This window comes from Camelus dromedarius, chromosome 19 (assembly GCF_036321535.1).
Source record: "Camelus dromedarius isolate mCamDro1 chromosome 19, mCamDro1.pat, whole genome shotgun sequence".
NCBI classification, from domain to species: Eukaryota; Metazoa; Chordata; class Mammalia; order Artiodactyla; family Camelidae; genus Camelus; species Camelus dromedarius.
In genome coordinates this window covers 29,214,718-29,237,211 of record NC_087454.1, presented here as the reverse complement: position 1 = coordinate 29,237,211, position 22,494 = coordinate 29,214,718, and the positions used below count along the sequence as shown (strand labels likewise).

The 22,494-nt window shown below is 45.7% G+C and overlaps 1 long non-coding RNA gene across 1 annotated transcript; it reads left to right on the top strand.

The window, feature by feature from the left end:
• The first annotated feature begins 70 nt into the window (after positions 1 to 70).
• Positions 71 to 18,141, top strand: LOC135318627 (uncharacterized). Its single transcript, XR_010376906.1, has 3 exons — positions 71 to 201; positions 12,000 to 12,056; positions 17,137 to 18,141. It is a non-coding gene; the product is annotated as an uncharacterized LOC135318627 (long non-coding RNA).
• Positions 18,142 to 22,494: the final 4,353 nt, after the last annotated feature.

The following is a 22,494-nucleotide window of genomic DNA, read 5'->3' as shown; positions in this document are numbered from 1 at the left end:
AAGAAAAGATTTCCTGAGGTAGGGTGACTCTACAACATCATCAGGCACCCAGTTTCCTTCTTTCTGTTCTGCTCCCCTCAGGTGTTGGCTTGTTCTTTGAGTGCTGCAGCTCCCCTCATGGTTGTAAGATGGCTGCTGAAGGTCCAGACATCACATCCAGACATGATGTATCTGGAGGTTGAAGAGGGGCCATCTCTTTCTGTGAGTCATTTTATAGATCAAGAAAACTTTTCCCTGAAATGCCCTTAGCAAACTTACCCTTGGTTCTCATAGGCCAAGGTTAGAGCACCTGTGCATTTCTTTGTTAACTCTTGGTTGGGAGAATGATGCTTCCTTGGTTGGTGAGGCTTGGGGCTGTGTGAGCTGAGTTGGAGAAAAGGGGTCTGGGGACAGAGGCTGAGTGGACAAGCTGCAATATCTACCACACAGGCCAAAAGAGAAAGTCTCCCCAGTGGGGAGCACTCTGTTTCTGTGTTTCTCAACCAGCTGTGGCTCCTGCTCCAAAGACATAGCTTGAAACTAATTCAATTAGAAAACATTCGTTGAGGGAATGAGATACGGTTTCACCCTTGAAGGAGTTTGTTACAGAGCAGGAGAGAAGAGAGCAGGACCAGGGTACAGGGCTGGGGAAGGCAGGCTGAATCTGCTGAAACCGGAGACAGAAAGTGCTCTAGCCCTTTTCTCCAAGGGAAAGAGTTGATGAGGAGTCCCTGTTTGTGCTGGACTGGATGCAGGGGACTGACTGAGATGACCTTTGAACTGTGTTTCCCCTAGTGCTGGGGCCAGCTCCGTGTCAGGGATGGGGACACCAAGGTGCAGGAGATATAGAGGTAAGGGGGGCACTTATCCCAAGCCAGGGTCCCATTTCTCCTGGCCCTCAGGTGGGTCTGGTCCTTGCCCCTGAGTCACAGAGGGACAGGAAGGAAAGGAGGAGGACTGTGAGTCAGGAGCCTACCTGGGTGAAAAGAAAAACACAGGAAGTGACTCAAGGACTATAGGGCAGACAGGTGGCCTGCAGTGCCCTGGGACAGACCCTGGGGGAGTTGGCTGAGGGCAAGGGTCCCCTCCCCAGAGGCTGCCTGTGCACGCCATCCTGGCTATTTCTGCCAACCATGTTTCCCACAAACCCTTCCCCTCCTCACCACAGGAGGCCACCTGCCCACTCACCCACAAACCCAGCGACCAGCTGTTGCAATTCCTGGCACTGGTCCACCCCCTGCATCCGGAAGGGCTCATCACCTCTGACCCCAGAACGTGGGTCAGCCCCTTTCCCTGCCACCCCCAGTGCATCTCCTTCTGCCCTCACACCCAGAAGGGAGAGGTGCCCGGGCCAGTAGAGGGTGGGGGTCTTCTGAGCAAAGCAGATGCATCTGTGCATGCGTGTATGACTGGGTCTTCCTCAAGATTAGGGATATCAGTGTCACGTCCAGGTGGAGTGACAAGTATAAAGGTGGAGGGAGCCCAAGCCTTGTCAATTGCTGGGTCCTCTGCTGTGAGCAAGTCAGAGAGGCCTTTGTCCCACTTACCGGAGTTCAGGTTTGAGGTCAGGGTCCAAGCTAGTAATAACATGATATTTTGCTTCCCTTTACCTCTGTTCTTTTGCATTAAGCTTCCTTAGGGAGCTCTGAGGGAGGACGTGTGGCTGGTCCAAAGCATGATTAAAGCATACTACATTAAATTTTTTTTTACAAATGTTATATTATATATAAGTTTAGCAACTTGTTTTTTCACTTATCATCTTAGGCATCGTCCCATAATAGTATATTTACAAAGTGTCCTTATTCTTCTAATAGCATCATAGAATTTCACTCTATGGATGTACTATAATGTGTTTAACCAATTCCCTATGAATGAACAAATGGGTTGTTCCCTGCACCACCTCCCTCTGTCTTTTAAAAAAGTTATAAACAATGCTGCAATGAACATCTTTGTCCATTTACTTTTAGCGCTTGCATAAATGTTTTTGCAGGATAAAATCCAAGAAGTTAAACTGCTAGGTCAAAGAGTATGGACAACATTTATAATTTAATAGACAATGCCTAATTGCTCTCCAGAATGCACTAATTTTCCTTCCATCAGCCTTGTAATCACATCTTCCACAACCCTGTGTGGTATGAATCTTCTTAATCCTTACCAGCTTGATAACTGAGAAATTATATCTTGTTTTCATTTGCAATTAAAATTGTTAGTGAGATGGAACATTTTGTGTATTTTTATTAGACGGGTTTTTTTTTTTATGAATAACTTATTTATATTCTTTGCCTGTATTCCCATGTTGGATTATTGTCTTTTCCTTATTGCTTTGTAAAAGACGTCTTTTTTTTTTTAAATAGGAAAATGAGCATCTTGGCATACATCTTGCAGGTATTCCCTTATTTCGTCCTTTGATGTTATTTATGGAGTTTTTTTTTTTTCTTTTAATTCCTGTGTAGACACATTTATTACTCTTCTCTGTTTTGACTTCTGTTTTGTTCCATGGCTGGAAAAGTCTTTGCTACCCTAGGATCATAAAAACATTCACACACATTTTCTTCTGGCACTTTTATGGCTTTATTTTTCAAATGCTTTGTTTTCAAAATGTTTTTTTCTTTACATCTTTGATCCTGTTAAAATTAATTTCAGTGTTAAGAGTAAGGTAGGGAATACAGATTTATTTATTTTTATTCTAGTGTCTCAACTCATTGAATTGAATTCTCATGTTTATTTGGGTCAATTTCAAACTTCTGCATTCTTCACTATTGATCTGTCTGCTGGTACCAGTCCCATTCCATTTTAATTATTATAGTTGTCTAATTTTTTAAAAGTATTTTTAAAGGGCTACTCCTCCCTTATTGGTTTACTTTTTCCATCCAGGAATTTTCTGGCTTTTCTTTCATATTTATTTTTCCAGATAAATTTATAATCACATTGTCACATTATCTCTAAAAAAATTCTACTGAATTAATAAATTCATTTTGGGGACAAAGACATACTTTCAGTGTTATTGACTTTTTATCCAAGAGCAAAGTCTCTCTCTTTGTTTATCCAAGCCTATGTAAAAGTCCCTCATTCAGGTTTTATAGCTGTTTCCATGTATCCCTGCACATTTTTTTTTATGTTTCATATTATAATTTTATTGCATTTGTGCATGGAACCTTAATGTTTGTGTTTAGGAAGTCTTATTTTTAAACTGGCCACCTTGCTAAATCTTCTGATTATTTCTTAAAGTCATTTAGCTGATTCTCTTGGAATATCTATGCATAGAATAATATCATCCAATGATAATTATGCTTTCTCTTTACAATATTTATAATTCTTATTTTGCTCTTTTATCTAATTGCATTGTCAAGTAATTCCAGAATGATCTTAAATACTCATGGTGATAGTTGATGGTGACAATTGACATCTGTCTTTAACATGGGTCTACTTCTAGACTGTCCTCCATGAAATATGTTGTTTATTTATTAAGATAGTGGGTTATGTTGAGTTTCCCAGTATTTGGCCTTTTTGCTGTTCTGAAAGGAACCACACTTGGTCTTCATGTGTTGTTAACACAATCCTGACCTTAGGTCAGAACTTTCTCCTTAGCTGATCATTCTTCCCTTGGAAGCAGAGGCATGAAGATGGGGGGTGGAGGTGTGAGATGGGTGTGTGGCCATGGGGAAGAGCTGAAGTTTAGGATGTGGGCTCTCAGTCTCCTGTCCCCAAGGGGATGTAGATCTACAAAAGGCTCCCCGGACAAGACTGAGAGAGGAAACATCTGGGAGGGAAATAGCTGGGGAGGGTTAAGGAAGGGAGGAGGGCCAGTAAGGGCTGAGGAGCAGAGGCGAGGCCCTTGGAAGGAAATCGGGGATCCTTTTGCTTGTCCTTGGAGATTTCCTGCCCCTCTGTCACCCTCAGGGCTACCTCAAGTCCTAGTCTTTCGGGGGTTTAGGGGAGACATGGTTCTGACCCTTAGGCTCCTCTCAAGTTGACGGAACTGACACAGGTAGGGGTGGGTGTTCCTATGCTAGGGGAGGTGAGGCAGGCTAGAGGAGTCTCCTGAAGCTGCCAGGAGATCCAGGAGATGGAGGAAGATGTCCAGCCTAGTTTGGTTACTTCTTAACATTTGGACTTCACTCAGCAGCTTCTGAGAGCAGTAATCATTCCTCCCATCTCTGCAGGGTCCTGAAGGCTGTTCTTTTGTCCCAAACATATGACCTTGCTCCATTTCCTGCTGTAGTTGTGGGGTCCTCTGGCCATGACCTTTTATTAGGAACCTGGCTGACTTCATCATCACCCTTGGGTGAACACTGCTGTACCCAGGGTTGGGGGAGGGGGAAAGTGACTCTCCAGTGTGGGCCATGATGGGTCCAGGGCATTGAGGTGGGCGAGGGCACTTATGTAGATGATGAGCTGAAGCCAGGTAGCCAGAAAGAGATGAGAGGGCCCTTTAGATGGCTTCTCTGAGCCAGCCTCCCTCTTTTTACATGACCATCAGGTCTAGGAGTACAGAAGGAAAAAGGCTTTGAACCAGAATCTCTGGATCTTCCAGGCCCACAACCCCCTTCTGATGTTTAGTTAACCTAGTCATTTAAGAGGAAAGGAGGTGACTTGGTGGCTGTTTATATTACCCAAGTGGGTATAGACACATCCCCTAACTCTTTTCTCATGAGAGATCAAGAATGTACAGACAGGTGTCGGGGTCAACCGAGTTTCAGGCAAAGCAAGGAAGAACATGGTCAGCCATTCACAGGAGGCAGGCAAGCGTGAATGGTGGGCACCCCGCCCGGAGGCAGGGGATTGAATCCAGTGAGACCTCTGGATGCTGGTGATGCTGTGAGGATTAAAGAATTTTGAGTCTTTTCCTGATACTTTTGGCACATCCCAGTAGGGGCAACTGGGGCAACCCTGTTTCCCAGCCATGGGAGGGTGAGAAGAAAGGAGGGGGCACTGGTTAGCAGGAAGAGGCTGTGGCCATTAGACTGGGGCTCAGGTTGGAAACCCAGCTTTCCAGCAAGAGAGCAAGAGCAAGGCAGACCCTAGCCCTGGGGGAGTCAGGACTCTGGGTGGGAACTTGAGGCAGGGGCTTGGATAGAAAGAGGCAAGATGGTCCCTGGAGTTCTGCAACAAGGAGGGGTATATGCAGAATCAGGAACTCTTAGGGCCTTTGAGTTGGCCCCTACCAGCCACAATGCAAAGGGCTTTCCCTAGAATAGTCTTGCAAAATGATGATGGATTTTTGAATGATGTGGCTTCCTTTGGAAAAGTAGGTGCCACTGGTGGATCCTGTTAAGTGATTTGGCATGAGTCTTACTCATTTCCAGTTCTTCTCAATTTCTGCCCCAGGCCCAGCCCCCCTCTCCCCCCGAGTGGTGAGCTGCTAGTAAACACGTCCCAGATGTGCTGTGTGAGACGAGCCAAGATGGCGGGGCGAGATGGCTGCTTTTTAGAATAACAATGCAATTTTCTCAGAAAAACCTTCTCCTTTGGTCAGATACCACCTGATGGCAGCAGCGGGGTTGGAAGGACCCTTTCCAAACTGTGCCCCAGGGTGCCTTGGGGGTTCTGTGGAGCCTCCTGAGGGTGTCAAAGGCTGAGCAGGAAGGGCTTGGCATCACTCCAATCCTCCCACCCGAGTTTCAACCAAAACGTATCCTCTGCTTTGATCTGTTGTACTTATTGGGCTTCAGAGTAATGTCCTTTATACTGTGAGTTCTGGATCTTAAAATACATTACATTGGAAAGGCCCTGGAATGGCCCAGGGGCCCTGCACCAGGGGCTCCGTGCCTTGGCTGTGGATGCCGGGCTCCCTCTCATTTAGGAGACTGGGCTCTGCAGCCAGCTGCCGGGAGTCACACTCCAGCCTTTTACCAGCTCGGTGAGCTTAGGCAAGCCACTTAACTCCACCCGTGCCTCCGCCTCCTGAACTGTAAAATAGGCTGTCACACAACAATCAAGAACGTTGTTTAATGTAAAGCACTTAGCACAGTGCCTGGCACATAAGGTTAGCTATTATTATGTCATTATTGTACCCGCAACCCCTCAGGAATGGCATGAGCTCGCTCCCCCTCTAGGACCCCTGTTCTGTGTTCTGACCATGCTCTCCGGTCAGGCAAGGGCCCCTCTACTCACTCTATCTCATCAGCCTGGAGGGGCTTTCTCTCACTCTCTTTCTTTCTCCTTGAGTATAAAGGTGACATTTTTTTAAAATAGAAAATTCAGAAAATCAAAGACAAGGAAGAAAAGAAAGGGAAAAAAAGGAAAGAAAGAAAAAATAAAAAAAGAAATGAACAATGTCCAACTACCCAGAGAACACCAAATGCAGCATTTCAATGATGGTATTTGTTTTTCTGCAGCCATAACAAATGACTGCAAACTTAGCAGTTTAAAACAGCACTCATTTATCATCTCAGTCTCTGTTGGTCAGAAGTTCGAATGCACTTGACTGGGCTCTCGGCTTAGGGTCTCATAAAACTGAAATCAAGGTGTTAGCGGGCTGTTTTCCCTTCTGGAGACTTTGGGGATGAATCTGCTCCCAGCTCATTCAAATTGTTGGCTGAATCCAGTTCCTTGCAGTGTAGGACTGTTTCCTTGTTAGCTGTCAGCTGGGAGACCCTAGCTGTAGAGACCTCTCTCTGGTCATCAAACGTGGCCCCTACATCTCAGAACCAGTAATGGCCTGAAGCATCCTTTACTCACCTGGACCTTCCCTGACTTCCCTCCCATCATACCTCTCCTGTCTTCCTCTTTTGCTCCATCTTTCTTTTACTTTCAGCCAGAGAACGTTCTCTGCTTTTAAGAGTTTATGCGATTAGATTGGGTCCACCAGGATAATCCAGGAAAACCTCCCTATTTTAAGGTCCACAACCGTAATCACAGAAGTCCCTTTTGCCAGGGAACATGATACACTCACAAATTCCAGGCATTAAGACAGGGACATCTTTGGGGGGGTGTTATTTGGCCACCACAGTGTTTGTGCTTTCAGTCTTTTCTCCAGGCATATTATCTTTGTAAAGAAATATTTGTAAAAGCGTACAGTACTGTTTGCTGGCAACTCAATATCATTTCCTTCCCCCTCCACCCCCCGGTCTATGCTTTCCTCTGCCCAGTAGGGGCTGGAAGCCAGGGAACTACAGTTCTCAGAGTCCCCGCCAGCTGATGAGAGGCATTTGCGTGAGATCTGGCGGGTGGAAAAGAAGCATAAATCATAGCATTGTTCTCCTGGCAGCTGTGGGCAGGTGTGTGGGCTTCAGCAGATAGGAGCTTTTGGAGCAGACTTCAGGCGTTTTCTCTGCGTTGGTGCTGGAGGCTCAAGTGTCCTGCGATTTCAGCAACTTCCTGACACCCTAAAAGCTCGTAGTGAACCTGACAGCCAGCCCTTCCACAGCTTTGTAAACACCTAATTCTCTGTATTAAATCCCTTTCAGCTTGAAATGCCTAACGTGATCTCCACGTGCCTAGGTGACTGATACAGGGATCTTGCTGATCATAGCAATTTATAACCTATGAGTCCTCACTTACTAATAGATGATGAGGATAAACCTGTCCACACAGGTCATTCAATACTCTGAAAACATTTTTAAAATGTAGGTTTCCGTGGCTGCATGCTAGCCTGTCATACGGATATACCATAATTTATTTAACCAACCCTCTGTTGTTGAACATTTTAGGTTGTTCACTTTTATGACCCTCATTGTCAAGAACATCCTTGGCCGTGAATCTTCGTGCTTGGCCAAGAGTATTTACTTAGAATATATTCTTGAAGTGCATTTTTTAGTTAAAGGGCATTAGCTTTTTGAAAGCTTTAATGCATCTTTCCAGATAAGTCGCCTGTATTTTCTTGCCTTCTCCTTCTACCTCTCCAGCTGTGCCTTCTCTGTCTCCTTGGCTGCTTGCTTCTCATCCCTCTGACCTCTAACCAGCAGAGAGCCCTGGAACTCAATCCTTGCACCCTCTTCTCTTTTTTATCTGTTCTTTTCCTTTGGTAAATTAATTTACTCTCATTGCTTTAAATATTCTTCATATGCTGATGACCCCTTTGTTTATATCTGAAGCCCAAGACTTTCCCCTGAACTCCAAACTTGCGTATTCAAATTGCCTTCTCAGCATCTCTGCCTGGATGACTGATGGGAACATCAGAATTAGCACGTCCAAACTGAACTCCTGCCCTTGCCTCCCAAACCTTTCCCCACAGTTTCCCCCAACCCAGCTAATGACAACTCCTCCCTCCAAGTTGCTCAAAGCAAAAAACTTAGTAGTCTTCTTTGATGCCTCTCTTTTTCTCTTTGTCCAATCCTTGAGCAAATCCCACTGGGTCTAACTTCAAAATACATCAAAAATCCTACCGTTTCTCACCAGCTCTACTGTTACCACCTGGTCTAAGCTGCCATCCTCTCTCAGCCAGGTCATTGCAATAGCCCCTCCTAATTGGACCCCCTGACTCCCCTCAGTGCTTAGTCTATTCTCAACAGTGGCCCGAGTGATCCTGTTAACACGTAAACCAGATCGGTGCTTAGAACCCTCCAGTGGCTCCCATCTTCCTCCATAAAAACCAGCATCCTTATAGTGGCCTGATAAACCTTAACTGACCCCTCCCCATTGCTTCTCTGACCACCTCTCCCGACTCTGCCTCCTTAATTCACTCCGGCCACTTGAGCCTTCTTTCTGTTTCTCAAACGTTCCAGGAAACAGCCCACCTCAAGCCATTGCACCAGCCTTCTCCTCTGCCTGGAACACTTTAACCAGGTGTTCATGTGATGGGCTCCCTCGCCTCCTAAGGTCTTAGGTCAAATGTCTCCTCGTGACACCTTCTCTGACCTCTTCCTTTGGAAATGACAACCCCTAGCTTCCCTGAATCCCCCCACTTCTATTTTACTTTTATCCAGAGTTCATATTGCCAACTATCAAATATATATAAATATAAAACTCATTTATTTTGTTTATTGTCTGGTCTTCTTCCTCTAAAATGCAAGCTCGTTGAGGGTGGGACACTTCATCTGTTTGGTTCACTGATGTATCTTCTAAAAAATACTGAGAACAGCAGGCACAGGATAAATATTTGTTGAATGAATAAATAGATGTGGTATTTTTCTTTTAGTGACTCTCTGGGAAGCACATTATGGTTTACAATGTAGATCTCACTCCACTTCAAAGGCTCTGACAGGTAGAGATGGTACAGGCATAAAGAGCATCGTCTCGCCGCAAACGCTTTTGTGCTGAGTTTTCTCATCTACAATAATAACCCTCTCAAAGGCTTGCTGTCAAAACTAAATAAGATAATGCAAGTAAATAATCTGCACAGTGCCTGACACCTATAAATCACTAAATAATTTTTTAACTTTTTTTATTGATTTATAATAATTTTACAATGTTGTGTCAAATTCCAGTGTAGAGCACAATTTTTTCAGTTATACATGAACATATATATATTCATTGTCACATTTTTTTCTCTGTCACTAAATAATTGCAGGTTTGTTTATTCCCATTTTACAGTAGACAAATCTGAGGCTTAGAAAATTTAGGAATTTGCTAAAGGTAAATTCCCCACAGTAAGCGGAAGGTTTGAATCTAGGACTCAGATTTGATTCATGATACTTTCTGCCTTAAATCAAATGTATGTAACAACTTAATTAAGGATGTGGGGCTCTTCCCTAAAGCCCTAAAGCTAGATGATTTGGGGACTTTCTTGATTTCTTTCTGTTGTTTGAATCCGCTCCGTGATGTTTTGGCCAAGTCATCACTTAACTTCTGTTTGAGTACCTCTGGGAGACTCAGTGCCTCCAGGCTGCATGTTCTAGAGTGAGGTATTCAGGTGTCTGTGCAGTTTGCCGTGCTAGGTGAACAAAGCAGCAGACAGTGTTAGGTGTCCACCACATACCTACCCCCCACCCTCCTTACTCGTGCAGGTCTAGTTATCTCCAGGGCAGCAATGTGCCCAGCAAAAGCTAGACTCTCCCAATTTCTTCACAATGAGGGTGGGCCTTACGACATGGTTGTGGCCAACAAGATGCAAGTAGATATGACTGGGTGGTTTTCCTGATTAAAATGGTGGTGGGGTTTTCAGCAGGCAGCACGCCCTGCCTTTCCCTTTTCCCCTTTTTCCTGCCTGGAATATGGGTGTGATGGCCGGAGGTCATGCCCAAGAACCCAAGCTCTGTTTAACAGAATCACATCATGGCCTGAGACCCATTTGCCTGGGCCGCCGGATGCAGGGCAGGCACCTCGCGGGCTGGGCAGGGGAGATGGAGACAGATGGCAACCGGAGGGAGATTCGATTACCCGCTTCTTCCCAAAGCCGATCTGCCCGCCTGGTAACTGTGTTAGGGCCCGTTATTGATAGGCTTCCTCTCTGCTGCTACTTGAGATTTGGTTTGTCTGTGACTTCTTATATCTGTTAGAGTTCAGAAACAAATGAGCCCTCGGAAGTCTAGGAAGGAGGGAGGAGGAAGGTGGCAGGAGATGAGTGCTGTGGGGGCAGGTTGGGGAGCAGGTCAGCCAGGGCCAAGTCAGCTCATGGAAAGGGGCATCTGGTGAGACGAGGGAGTGAAGACAGGGCCAGAAGGTGGGGCTTAGGGGCCTCAAATGCCAGGCTGAGAAGCCTGGTTTAGATGTGGTCAGTAATAGGGAGCTCTGGTAGATGTTTGAGGAAGTGATGTGACAGGTGAATATAATTTTGGAGAAGAGGAGCAAGGGAGTGTGGCAAAAATCAGGTGAGACAAGGATGGTTGGGACCCCTTCAGTTTCCCTCAGAGGAGGGCAGAGGATGGAACCAGGGGTCCTCACCTGTGGTGAGGTGAGGGAGAGAAGGGGAACCACCAGATTCCCACAGAGACAAAATGGAAGCAGGGCCGACATAACAGACGCTACTCTAGACTCACATTTTGTGTTAGATCTCTCGGTCCCTGAGCAGACCTGTAAGGCATCTTGTGTATCAATGTGGAAGTGGAGGCCTGGGAAGGATGAATCATTGCCGGGCTCACAGTGGAGAGGAGATCCAACCCGGCCTATCTGTTACCAATGCCATGTTCTCTTCTTGGAACCACTTGGCCTTCCAGGGCTCAAGAAATGCCCATTCTTCCTGACTCCTCCCTTAGAGCTCACAGTAACAGTCAACTAGCCGCCGCTTACTGAAAAGCACATCTCACACATGTCCTTTCCAGCTATGGTCAGACTTGATGATCCTCATTTAACAAATGAGGAAGTGGAGCTCAAAGAGGTCAATGGCCTGCCAAGACCGCACAGCGGGTGCGTGTGAGGGATGTGCAAGTGTTCCAGTGCAAGCCTGCAAGCCTGCCTGGTCCCCTTCACCACACTGTGCCCCATTCTCAGTCTCTGGCTCCTGTCTTCCGGATTCCACTTATTCTAATCCTGGGATTAAAAAGGAGAGGAATTGGCAGAGCAGCTCAGAACAAGCTACTCAGCACGGAAACTTCTCTGAGCATCCTCAGGCCTTACTCCTCCCCATCCCATCTCCCTTTACATCCCAGACCTCAATCTCTCCAGCCCGAGGCCTGGGGGCCTGGGGGACAGGGGCAGGGCTGGGGAGGGTCTGGGGGCCCAAGGGAACAGGGGGGTGGTGGGGTCAGGCTGCAGCCCTGGGCTTCCCATCCCTGGTTGTATCAGGGAGGGGTGTGGTGAGTTGGGGGAGGGATGGGGTTCCTGGTGAGTTGGAGCATGTCCCTGAAGGAAGCCAAGAGTCTCTGAGGAGGACCAAGAATGACTGGGCTTCAGCCCAGCCCTAATCCTTCTGCACACACTCCCTTCCCTAAGGATTTTTCTTTGGAAAGACCCATTTAATTTTCCCAGCTCAGAGATAATGAATGAAGGATTTGGGGTGGAGTGAAAATGGGTGATGGGGGATGCCCATGGAGCTTGCCATGGGAAAGGACGAGCAAATTTCTGCCATGCCCCTCTCCCCTAAGAAGAAGCCAGTAATGCCGGCCGTCTGACCATAGGACCAGCAGAGCCCCTGATCGGCCATGTGATCCAAAGGCTTTGGCTGACCATCTCTGCTGTTTATTTTGTTTGCATATTCTCAGAATAGGAGACCCCAAAGACAGAAACTGCATGTCTCCGGCACAGGAAATCTCGTATTGGTGAGTGTAATTATTGTGGTGGGGTGGACAGTGGCGGTGGTGGTCATAGTGGTGGAGGCCATGGTGGGCGTGATGACGGTGGCAGTGTGGTGGTGACAGGGTTGGTCATGATCATGGAAACCATGAAATCACGATGGGGGTGGGGGAGGTGGGAGTTGAGTGTTGGGCTTTGTAACCTAACACACCTGGGTCCCATCCCAGCTCCATCTCCCTCTAGCAGTCACTTGGGCAAGTCAGCCTCTCTGAATCCCACTTTCCTCATCTGAAAAATGGGAATCATCATGGTTACTGGTGGAGCTCATGGCCAGCTTGGGTGGGTGCTGACCCCCTCAGCACTGCTCCATCTCCAGGGGTTCTCTGGTCCCCTGTCTGTCCTGGCTCCTTCTCTTCTGCCCACAAACTTCCTCCAGTAGTTCCCACTGGCTCTTCCCTTAATCACCATCTCAATTTCTTCCTTTATAGCCCCACACATTCTAAAAAAGTTTATACACATTGCCTCTGCTTCCTGGCCTCCCACTCACTCCCTAACCCCTTCTCAGTAGCCTCCGGGTTCCCGACACTCTACGGAAACTGCTCTCAGGGTCATCAGAGGCCTCCTCCACATCTCAGCCTCAACTTCTGAGAGGAAATTGGCCCTAGGACCCCCAAGGCTTTGAGAGAGCCTCTTCCCAGGGCTGTCAAGGCCTATGTGTTCCTCCTTCTCCCACCTGGCACTGATTCTGCCTCCCTCTGCCCCTAAAGATGGGTGCTCTGATGGCATCTCCTCTGTACATGCTCCTCCAGGGTCACCTGGCTCTCCTGGTCTGAGTCCAGTCTGTGCTGAAGCAGCTCCCAAGTCTATGTCTCTGTTCTATCAGATCATTTGGTTAGAACTCTACTGCTGGCCACTCACCTGTCTCCCTTGCTCAGTTCTCTTCGGCCAGGTAAAGGAAGGCATCCAGTGCTGAACCCGTTATACTCTCCCCAGATCTACCTGCTTTCCCCTCCCTGTCGTCCCAGATCCAACCTCTGGCTCCTCATCCCTTTATGTAAATTTCCACCTACCCGCCAGTCCTGTCAATTTCCCCAGGTCATGATTCTTTTAAAATGAACATGGAATCTAATTTTATTTTCAAAACATGAAACTAGCTCATCATTTAACTTCACCCTTTTAAAGTTTATTTTCCTGATTAACTGACCCCCTTTGGTATTAAAGCCAATCAGTTATATAAATCTTGGATCTTTTTTTAACTCATAAACGTAAATTCTGTTATCACAATCCATAACATGTTAATCTGGGTTGTGTAAACGGTTCATTTTTAAAAAATCCCACACACATCTTTTTAACACTGTTGCAAATGTCTCAGAAACTTCCTACACATCATTGTGCTTGCTTTCAGAAACAGCAGGCTAGGTAATGTGAATTAACCTTCCTGCTGAAGTTAACTAGAAACGATAGAAATATATAAATAAATATCAATATATATATACAAATATAAATATTATATATATATAATACACACTATACACACACATATATATATGAAAACACAAAACAACAACTGTTTGAAACATCTGAGTGCTAATAAGATAAATAAGGCAGTGGAGAATTATTGGGCTAGGATATGGAGAAAACTGAGACTAGGGAGGTGCATCTGTCTGCAGAAATGCCTTTTCTTTGGGAAGGCAGGAAGCAATTGAGAGGCTGAAAGGTTGGTCAGGGCTTTTGAGGGTCTCCTGGGAATAAGAGACAAGGTCTATCAAGAGAACTGTTTGGTGAACCACTTGTTTTGAATTGGCACCCCCCCCAAGGTCTGCACCTGAGGAGGAAGGATGATCTGGAAGTAGACAGGTTCTTACAGAGGCTGCAGCTCAGCTTTGACTCATCCCAATTCTTGAAATTGGATTAAGGTGATCCAGTGTTGCTAGTGCCTTCAAGCTCTTGTAAATCTTCTCTGGAAGAAGATATCATGCTGGTGTTTAGACAATTTCTACAAGTGATTTTGCAAAGACAATGTCCAGGGTGCACACACACACACACATAAAACCCCACAAGAAACAAACAAAAAAAAGACTCCCCTAAAAACTAAAAAGCAAAACCAGACACATGATGAGACAACATGAACAAATATATAAGAAAAACACATATAACATCTTCTCTTGTTAGAGTTATGCATGCAGATTTAAAACTAAGAAATATAATGCTAAGCATGATCAAGGAGATAAAAGACATAATTAAGAATTTTGGCAGATTGGCGAGGATGTGGAGAAAAGGAAATCCTCGCGCACTGCTGGTGGGAATGTAACTTGGAGTATGGAGACTATGCATACATATAGTATTACTCAGCCACAAAAAAGAATGAAATCTTGCCATTTGTGACAACATGGATGGACCTAGAGGATATTATGCTAAGTGAAAATAAGCCAGACAAAGATAAATATTGCATGATTCCATTTATATGTGGAATCTAAAAAACAAAACAAATGAACAAACATAACAAAAAAGAAAGAGAGCTATAGATACAGGAAAAAAAGAAAAAAAGGCCAGAAGTGAGGGGAGGAGGGAAGGAAAGATATAGATGAGGGGATGTAAGAGGTATAAACTTCCAGTTGCAGAATAAATGAACCAGGGGTATGAAATGTACAGTATGAGGAATATAGTCATTAACAATGTAATACCTTTGTATGGTGACATATCATAACTAGACTTATTGTGATCATTTTGAAATGTATAAAAATACCAAATCATTATATTGCATAACAGGAATTAACATAGTGTTGTAGGTCAATTATACTTCAAAAACAAAAGAGGGAGGGTATAGCTCTAGTGGTAGTATGCATGCTTAGCATGCATGAAGTCCTGGGTTCAGTCCCCACTACCTCCATTTAAATAAACAAGTAAGTAAGTAAATAAATAAACCTAATTACCCCCCCCCCAAATACTCATAGGAAAAGAGATCACATTTGTGGTTACCAGAAACGGGGGAGTACGGGGAGGGGGAATTGGATGTAGGCAGTCAAACGCTACAAACTTTTAGTTATAAAATAAATAAGTATCAGAAATGTAATGTACAACATGATAAATATAATTAACATTGATGTATATTGTATATGAAAGTTCTTTAGAGAGTAAATCCTAAGAGTTCTCATCAGAAGAAAAAAAATTTTTTTTCATTTTTTTAAACATTTTTTGAGTTATAGTCATTTTACAATGTGTCGAATTCCAGTGTAGAGCACAATTTTTCAGTTATACATGAACATACAAAAATTTTTTTTTCTATCTTTAACTTTGCATTTATATGAGATGATGAATGTCCAATAAGCTTATTAAGATAATTATTTCATGTTTATGTAAGTCAGAGATCATTATGCTGAACGCCTTAAACATGTACAGTGCTGTATGTCAAATATATCTCTCTCAATAAAACTGGAAGGAAAAAAGAATTTTGGCAGAGAATTGAACCTTTTATTTTGAAATGGAAATTCTAGAACTGAAAACTATAACACCTGACACTAAGAATTCAAAGGATACGTTTAACAGCATACTAGACAAAGCTGAATAAAAAATTAATTAATTGGAAGCTAGATGAGAAAAAATATCCAGAATGAAGCATGGAAAACATAGAAGAAAGTCTAATAGACCAGAGGAAACAGTAAGAACGCTTAAGAGAATGGGATAGAAGCAACTTATGAAGGGATAATGGCTGAGATCTTTCCAAGACTGATGAAAGACACCAATCCATTTGTTCCGTAAGCTCTAAGAACCTAAATCAGGATAAGTAAGAAGGGCCTATCAGAGTAAAATGAAAAAGTACATTTTTACTATTAGATAAAACTAAAAGCTGAAAATCAAAGAGAATGAGATCTTAAAAACAGAAAAATACAGAATGCCTTCAAAAGGACAATAAATTGGATCTATAGCTCATTTCTTAATGGAAACAATGGAAGCCGGAAGACAATGGGATTCTTTATGGGGCTGAAAGAAAATAATCAACAACTTATTTTTCAATACTCAGAAAAAACACTCTAGTGAAGATGAAATAAATACATTTTCAGGTTAATATAAATCATGACACTTAATCACTAGCAGGCCACATTAATAGGATATTTTTCAAGCATAAGAAAATAATCCCAAATGGAAGGTCAGAGATGGAGGAAGGAATGAAGACCAATGAAAACGGTAAACATCAAGTAATACTGGCTGTATAGAAAAATAACAGGCTAGTGTTTGGGGGAGAGTTAAGCCCCTAAAGTCCTTGCCTACCTTTTGAGGGAAGAGAGTAAAATAATCAATTAATATTAGAATTTGTTATGAATGTGTACTGTAATCTCTGGGTACCTACTAAGAAATTATAAAAGAGTGAATAACTTTGAAACTAGTAGAGGAGCATAGTTGAATAAAATATTTCTAACAGGGGCAAAGAAAGGAGAGAAAAAGGAACATAGAGGAGGTAGGACATATGGAAAGCAAGGTTAAGAAAAAGAAAAGAAAATAGTAGATTTTAAACTCAAATATTAAGATAATTTTGTTATATGTAAAATGACTAAATTTTCCCATTAAAAGGCAAAATTTTCGGACCTATTTTGGATAATAACCAAAATTCAACTATATACTGCTTCCATAGAGGTAACTAAAATGTAGAGACAAAGACAGATAAAGAGTGGGAAAAGATATAACATACAACATTAACAAAGCAAAAAGCTAGTGTTGCTATGTCAAAATAAGACTAGATTTTAAAGCATTATTAGGTATAGAGAGAGATACTTCATAGTGGTATAAAGTTTCACTCACAAGGAAGACATAATAACTCTACATTTGTATGCACTTGATAACTTGGCATTGAAATATACAAAGCAAAATTGATAGAACCAATTATTGTATTTTAGATTGCTTCTCTGTCTTCCTGGGGTCACAGAAGCTAGGCATTTTAGCCATCAGGACCCTCTCTCAGAAGTGTCTTACTTGGTTCACTTATGGAGCCGCTTTTAGACAGGGAGCCATCTTGGCTAACTCACTCCACTTGTATGTAAAGAATGTATGTTGCAGATACTATCAGTGCCTTGCCCCATCTTAACAGGTACTCATTGTTTTCCTGCACAGGTACCCGGTAGCTTCCAATTGCAAGCACCTGAGACTAGACCTGGGGACTTTTTCTGGCTGCAGAGCCTGCTTCTGCATGTGGAGCATTCCAAAAGTGCCAGAGAGTGAATGCTCCCAGGAGCAACCCTCAAACAATGACTGGTGTGAGTCAGTGCATAAATACTTCCAACTCCCTTGCCCTTTAAGGATAAACTCGGAAGTGTCTGTTCTCTACTGTCTCCCAGAGATTTCCAGCAAGATTGATCTCCAGTTGCCTGAAGGGGTAACTGTCTTCGATACAGTACACTTTCCCCCTATCTTCCCTTTCTTGCCTGATTTCCCCACTCCCATACTGTTATTCCTTGAGATCATCTTCCAAATAAACTTATATTCAAATCCTTTTCTTAGAGTCTATATCCAGGGGAACTCAAACTCAGATAATAGCCCTTGTTTTAATGATAAGGATAGCACCAGTCCTTGCAAGGTTTCTTGGCTCTGAAGTGGTCTCCATTCTCTCACCCCATCCCCTTAACTCTGTCCTCAATCATAACCTCATGTGTGTCTTTCACTTGGACCATTCTGACAGTGGTTTCCCATTCCCGTAATTTCCCTCCTATTGCTTCTCCATGGGCAGCCTCAGTAACCTTCCTGTTAAGCAGAGAGCGCATTATTGCACACCTTCTACTGTGATATCTTCAGTGGCTTCCTATCACCTGTAGCATTAAGTCCCAACCCTCAGCTTGATGTGTAAAGTCCTCTGTGATCATTCCTAAATTCACCTTTCAGTCACTCCCATTCTCCACTGCCTTCTCCCCAAAATCTGTGCTCATTTCTCCACCATCTTCACTCCTGGGCACCAGTCCTCATGCCTCACCATTGTCCATTATGCTGTCTCCCACTTCCAGAAGTCACAGGTCCATGAGCCATCCTCCAAGGCTAGCTTAGATGACCTCTGTGAAGCCTTCCTGATCTCACATTAGTCTTTGACTCTCCTATAGTGCCTCAAACTTGGTGACTGCTGGTGGCTTTTTAACAGGTGACACTGAAATTCTTAAGAAGGAGAGCTCTTGGGTTCCCCTCATTGGACTGCCTGTAAGACAAACTTGCCACGTAACCTTGGGCTGGTCCCTTATCCTCCGTGACTCTTCACTATTACAACTGCACAGTAAGTACTTTTGACTAGAATCAGCGTTTCTCCAATGAAGAAAGGGGTGCGATTCTTCATTGTGCAGATTACTTTGTGCATTGTGGGACATTTAGCATCTCTGGCCCATGGCACCCAATGCCAGAGCATCCCTAATCATTGTTACAATGAAAAAAACCCTAACACATTTTCTAACACTCTAGGAGCATCTCCACTAGACTGGGCGATTCCTTAGAATCTTCTAAGCTCAGCTACACTTGGAATCCTCTGGTTGGTGTGTAGGGACCACTGATAGCCCAGAACCATGTAGAGGTCTGGCAGTGGGTCGATGATGGGGGAAAAGCTGGGACCAAACTGGAAATAACACTCAGGCCATGTCCTGGCACCTGAGGACAGAACTAGGGTCCAGTGTCCCAGCCTTCAAAGGAGCATAAACTCCTCGCTGGCTCTGGCTGGCCTCCCAATCTGAGTCTGCCCTGATTGCCTGGAGTCCAGACAGCAGGTGATGTTCCTGATGAAGAGTGGACGACCCATAGGACTTTACAGGTAGGGGCCAGCTGGGGCTAGCAGGGCAAGTGCTGGGGCTTGGCCAGTATCATGGGCTATTGGTGGAGCTGGAACAGCAAGTAAGCAAGTCAGTGTTCTTATGCAGGCCACCATAGGAGGTTGGGTGGGGTGAATGAGGGACAGCTGTGACTTGGGGAGAAGGAGAGGACTAGAGACTGACCATCAGGCATGTGGGCAGTGGCTACTGCTGTGACAGCAGCACTCCTACTGGGGGAGGCTGCAAACACACCTGGTTGTCTAGACTGGATGTGGGGGTGGAGTGAGGGCAGAGAAGGGTTGCAGTGTTAGTGAGAGATGAGAGATGGCAAGAGTGGATGAGACAGCTGCAGGGAGGCCTCTGCTGAGAGACAGTGTGTAGCTGTGGCTCCGGGAAGTGTTGCCCAATGTTGAGAGCTCAGGGTGAATTTTCAGAAGGTTCTGGGAACTGCTTCATTCATTGATTCAATGAGTTATCCATTCAACAAATATCTCTGGGGCTGGAATGAGACCACCTCAATCTTGTACGTGCTCTGGGATCATAGATCATCCGGTATGAGATGTCAGGGCTTTGGTGACTGATAAAGGAAGAACGTGGAAGGAGAAGAATTTGTCAATATTTATCCAGCAGGGTCCGGGGGAGGCTCCTCTGAATGGAGACAACTGGCCTCAAAAGGGCGAGGGAGGAGGAGGGCTGGAAAGGTACTGAGTCCCCAGATCTCATGTACACAACCACTTTGTGAATTAGAGGCTCATTTCTTCCATTTCACAGATGAACAGAGGCGCGTATTTGAGTTCAAAAGGGCGTTCCTTCAGGCTCACGCAGCTTGAGCAGCCCAAAGTATCTCCAGCTGCCCTTGCTCTAAGGTCTGCAGTCTGGATCTCAGGTAGTGGCTGCCAGAGCAGGAGGCAGCCACTGTGGCCACTGTGATCCTTCTGACAGCAACCTCTATCCCTGCAGTAATACCATCCATTGGTTTGCTGCAAGCCTGGTTATATGGCCAGCCTCCTGGAATCTGCTCATCCTTGGGCAAACTGATAAAACCAAATATTTGAGCTTTTCACACCAAGGACCAAGTCTTGGTGACTCCACTAAACACCCAAGAATGTTAGCTAACATGTTCTGATTGCTCAGTATGTGCCTGGCACTGAACTAAGCAATTCAGAAACATTAACTCACTCAGTCCTTACACTAACCTGGGAGGTAGGTACCACTGTTAGCCCCATTTTACAGATGATGAAACAGAGATATGGAGAGGCTGAAAATCTTGTCTGTAGTCTCCCAGCTGATAACTGGCAAATGAGGATTCAAATCCAGGCATGCCTGCTCCAGAGGCTCCAGAAGTCTGGTGAGGGGCTGCCTGAAGCAGCTTGTACCGCCCCCCCACCCACTTGGAGTTAGGGACAGCTGGATTTGGGCCCCTACAGCCTGCAGTCAATTTCTGGCCACACCACCAATTAGCTATGTGACCTGAAACACGTCACTTACTCTCTCTGAATTCCCATTTTCTCCCTGGTTGAATGAAAGGGTTGAATGAACTTTATGATCCTGAGCTTGGTCCCAGCTCTGACATTTCAAGAGGCTTCATCAGGCTAAAATAAGCAGCAAGAGGCATGCTGCGGTTGGGAAAGGGCAGCCTGGGACGTGCGTGCGTGGAAGCCGGGAGGCTGCCGGTGGTGAGGGGGAGTAGAAGGCTAATTGCGAGTACATGAGCTCAGCTGGGGTCCACTTTCTCCGTTCCATGCCCACAGCTGGCTGTGAGTCATTAACAGGTCATCGGCCACAGCATGGCTGCTGGAGACAGGGCAGACTCTGAGCATGGACAGAAGACAAATCTAACCTGATCCCAGCCTTAGGGACCCCAGGGGCCCACGTGCTCTTCCAAGTTCCTGTCTAGAGGTTACTGCACTCCCGCTAGGAAGGGGCTCCATCTCTGTTTCCTGGCCCCTGGCTGGACACCTCCTCTGTGGCTGGGGTGAAACAGAGGCAGAAAAGACACAATCTCTGTTCTCAGGAAGCTCACGGGGGTGGGGAGGTGTATCCAGGTATGGGATGGGCCTAAGTCTCAGGCTTCTGAACTTGCCCGTCAGAGGGGCGGGGACTCAGAGACCAGGTGCTGCCGCCTTCCCCCCTACCACCCAGGCTCTGCAGGCCAGGTCTTTGCCAAGTAAGTCCAGGTGCCAAGTTCCTCCTTCCCAACCCCAGCCTCAGCCCTGAGGAGGAAGCTGTCAGAGGGGCATTAAGCTCAGGACAGACTCCTGCCAAGGAGTCCCGCTGTAGGAAAGTGGCCCAAAGTGGGTTCCACCCTGTGACCTCCTTGAGAAAGCTGGGCGGTGTGGGAGAGGTCAGGGCTGAGCTCCCATGACCCCGCTCTCATGACCCCGCTCTCCTGACCCCGCTGCGAGTGTCATTCCACACTGCACATCTGGTGCTGCTGGATGGATCAGAAGTGCGCTTTGCTGTATGTGCGTGTGCTGTGTGCATCTGTCACTAGGCTGAGCGCCTTGAGGACAGGCCCGTGGCTTATTGTCCACCTGGGGTCTGGCAGAGCTGGACTCAGATGCAGTTCTGGGACAAAGGTCAGACGTCTCCAGCCTTCTGCCCAGTTCATGCAATGCTCTATAGCAGTTGCCAGTCATTTTTCATTCATTCGTTCATTCATTCATTGCTTCCTTCATTCCGTGAAGTAATAGTATCTCTGAGAAGTACTCCTTTTGGTTCTGCTTAAACTCATCCTGAGAAGCTCACAGTCTTTTGGGGCAGCCCAGACCATATTGTGACCACCTGACTTCTAAAACCTTACTGTTGATGATTGGAAATCTGTCTTCCTAAGTTGACCTTCCACCTCTGGAGAACCAGCTTAACCCTCCCTTATATGGCAGTCCCCCGAGGGTTCGAGGCGCGCTCATCTCCCCGTTCATCTTTCCCTCCTCCCCCCACCTTCCCTTTCTCCCTCATTTTCCCCTCCCTCCCTCCGTCCTGCCCTCTCTTCCTTCCCTCCCTCTTTAGACATCGATCAAACTTCTATTATTTGCCAGGAAGAAAATGAGGAGCAACAGCACATACAGCCCTGACCTCACAGCGCTCACAGTCTCGTTATGGAAACCCTTCGACCCAGCAATTCCATAGATAACTGTGAAGCTGCCTCTGGTAAGCGCCAACCTGAGACCAAACAAGGCAGAGCATATGAAAGTGGGACATAATCCACAGAGAGATCAGAAAAATAGCTGCTCTGAAGAAGGGGCAGGGCTGACTAGCTAAGGAGGAGCAGGAAAGTTGCCAGTGGGGGACACAAGGCCCTGGTGGGAGCGTGGGACTCCCGGGGTGCCCGGGGCTTACATTCCTGAGGCTTAACATCCTTGTGGCAATTCCTCGTGTGATGGGGTTTCTGGACCCGTCCCAACACTGTCACTCCGTAATTGTCCCCTTGAGAGGGTGACGCCCATGTCTACAGCCACTGCTCCTGGAAGGCCTGGCCAGCTTAGGGTCCGGGGCGCCCCTCTCTCGGGCTGCTGCTTGCCCGGGGTGACAAGTCTCCTGCCAGAGATGCTCATCTGAACCCATCTTCCGTGTGGCCTCCCCCCACCTGTGCCTGAGCTGTTGAGTGTCTGGCCTCCCATCCGAGTCCTTGCCTTGGCCCTGCGAATGTTCATCTCTGTGATAAGGCCTGTTTACTCCAGCCGGCAGGGTC